This window comes from Oncorhynchus nerka, unplaced genomic scaffold (assembly GCF_034236695.1).
Source record: "Oncorhynchus nerka isolate Pitt River unplaced genomic scaffold, Oner_Uvic_2.0 unplaced_scaffold_1369, whole genome shotgun sequence".
In the NCBI taxonomy this organism is placed as follows: Eukaryota; Metazoa; Chordata; class Actinopteri; order Salmoniformes; family Salmonidae; genus Oncorhynchus; species Oncorhynchus nerka.
This window is the reverse complement of record NW_027039978.1, coordinates 1-2,223: the sequence shown is the minus strand read 5'-3', so window position 1 is coordinate 2,223 and position 2,223 is coordinate 1. Positions and strand designations below refer to the sequence as shown.

Sequence of the window (2,223 nt, the reverse complement as noted above, 5' to 3'; positions counted from 1 at the left end):
ACATGTTTCGGTGTTACAGGGACCTTGTGACGTGATCAGAATTCCTTATAACGAAGTAAAAGACCCTCTGCATTTACCAGTTGTCTCACCAATAGCATATTAATTAGGAAACAATATTCTAAAAACAAATAAGTATTTTTATACAATATGTGCCGATTATTTCATATATAATATATGTGTGGAGTAAAATTATGCTTAAGAAAAGCTGTCGATGAAAAGCAGAGTTTCACTGGAACTTTCTCAATATTATAACTGCGAACCAACATGACCAAACCAACTCGGTAGTACAGAGTAGATCAATATAGCGTTGCAAAAATATTGCATTGTGGGTCATTTAGAAGATAGCCGGAAATAGGTTAATACATATGTAATAACGCAAAAACATTTAGTACTTTTGTACATATAGGTAACCAGATCGTGACTGAAACTACTTTACTAAGTCTTTAACCACACTGTTGTTACATTGGTGGGTAAAATTTCATGCTTCCTTAACGACAACTTAAATCAGCAGATGGCGGTCTGAGACTTTAAGCCGATGCTGCTGATGTGACGTATAATGTAGTGGACGGAACGCTTCTTTCTTCTTTCAACGGCAGCAACAGTTAGTCAGACACCTCGATAGCTTGCTAGACAACAGACGAAACAATAAAGCTCTTTAGACGCTTTAGTGTATATTAGCCACTGTGTTTTAAATACAACACACTTCTGTCGTCTAGTTAGTTATCAGATTTAATTTAATATTTACGGTGTTGTTATTATTGGTCATCTAGCTGGCTGGTTAAATTAGCATTAGCCTAGCTAGCTAACATCTCCGACCATGTGTTCACTAAGCTACTCTCCTCCTGATAAAGAAGAGGAGGTCTGCTGGACGGAGAAAGAGGGTCTGTGGCTGAATGTTGTCGTAAAAGAGGAGAAGGAAGAGGACCATGTCACTATACAAAAACAAGTAGATGCGGAGGCCACGGGTATGATAAAACATTATTTACTGCTCTAACTACGTTGGAGACCAGTTTATAACAGCAATAAGGCACCTCGAGGGTTTGCAGTAAATGGCCAATATTCCACGGCTAAGGGCAGTGTCCGCGGTGCGTCGTGCTTAAGAACAGCCCTTAGCCGTGGTATATTGGCCATATACCACACCCCCTCGTGCCTTATTGCTTAAATATAACACATGCCTATAACATTAGCTTAGTTAAACTGTCAGAATCCAAAATAAGCTTTTTTTACTCCAATGTTTAGAAACAATGTAAACCAACACTGTATAGCCTCAACATAATGTTGATATCATGGATGGTCAGTCCTTGCATCCATAGGTCTGTCTATGAATTTGAGAGTAGTTACATTTCTCCAGCCCCATCCATCTTATTACCAAAATAGTGGTGTAATTACAGCTTTGTTATTGGTTGAACTGCAGATTGGTTGATGTGGCTTTCCCCCTCCCCTTTTTTTTTTTACTTCTACAGGATCTCTAAATCTGGACAGTTGCTGCTCTGATGGTAAATAATGTACTTACATTCAGTAATCTTGCTCTGATGGTAAATACTGTACTTACATTCAGTAATCTTGCTCTGATTTGTCATCCCGAGGGTCCCAGTAGTTTTGTTTGATAAAATCCATGTTTATATCCTGATCCATGTTGTATCCAGCGTTTTGGTGGAATTACATCATCACATCATTGTTACATCATAAACGTTTATGAAGTGGCGGAATGACGCTTTATTGTTTCAACTGCAGATTGGTTGGTTGATTTGATTGTGGCTTTTTTTGTGTTTTTTTTGGCAGTTACATCTTTGTTATTGAACTTCTACAGGAAAAACTGTCCCAAAGTCTGGACAGTTGCTGCATCCCAGAGATAAAATAGCCTTTTGTTTGATAAAATTGGTTTTTATATCCAGTGTTTTGCATTAATTCCAGACTCTTTCAACTTGCAACAAAACAATTTATGAAATGTAAATCGGCAAAACGTTGTTTAACCCGGGTCAAGTTTGGTTCCTGTGCAAATCCCCCAGACGCTCTGGAAGACAACCAAACCTGTTTCATCATTCTACATTACATATTGGCTATGCAACACGTCAATTATACCACGAAGGTCAGCCATCATTACTCACCAATGAGAAGAGCTGTGTTCACTTGATTGACAGTGTCTTGGTCCAATGACCACCTATCATTTTGAAACATATCTAGCTAGATAGCCAATGAGCTGGGCTTTCCCAGCAGTAACAC

General features: G+C 38.6%; 1 long non-coding RNA gene across 1 annotated transcript; it reads left to right on the top strand.

The window, feature by feature from the left end:
* The first annotated feature begins 571 nt into the window (after positions 1–571).
* On the top strand, positions 572–1,858 carry LOC135568856 (uncharacterized). The gene is made up of 3 exons (XR_010462752.1): positions 572–965; positions 1,464–1,496; positions 1,783–1,858. It is a non-coding gene; the product is annotated as an uncharacterized LOC135568856 (long non-coding RNA).
* Positions 1,859–2,223: the final 365 nt, after the last annotated feature.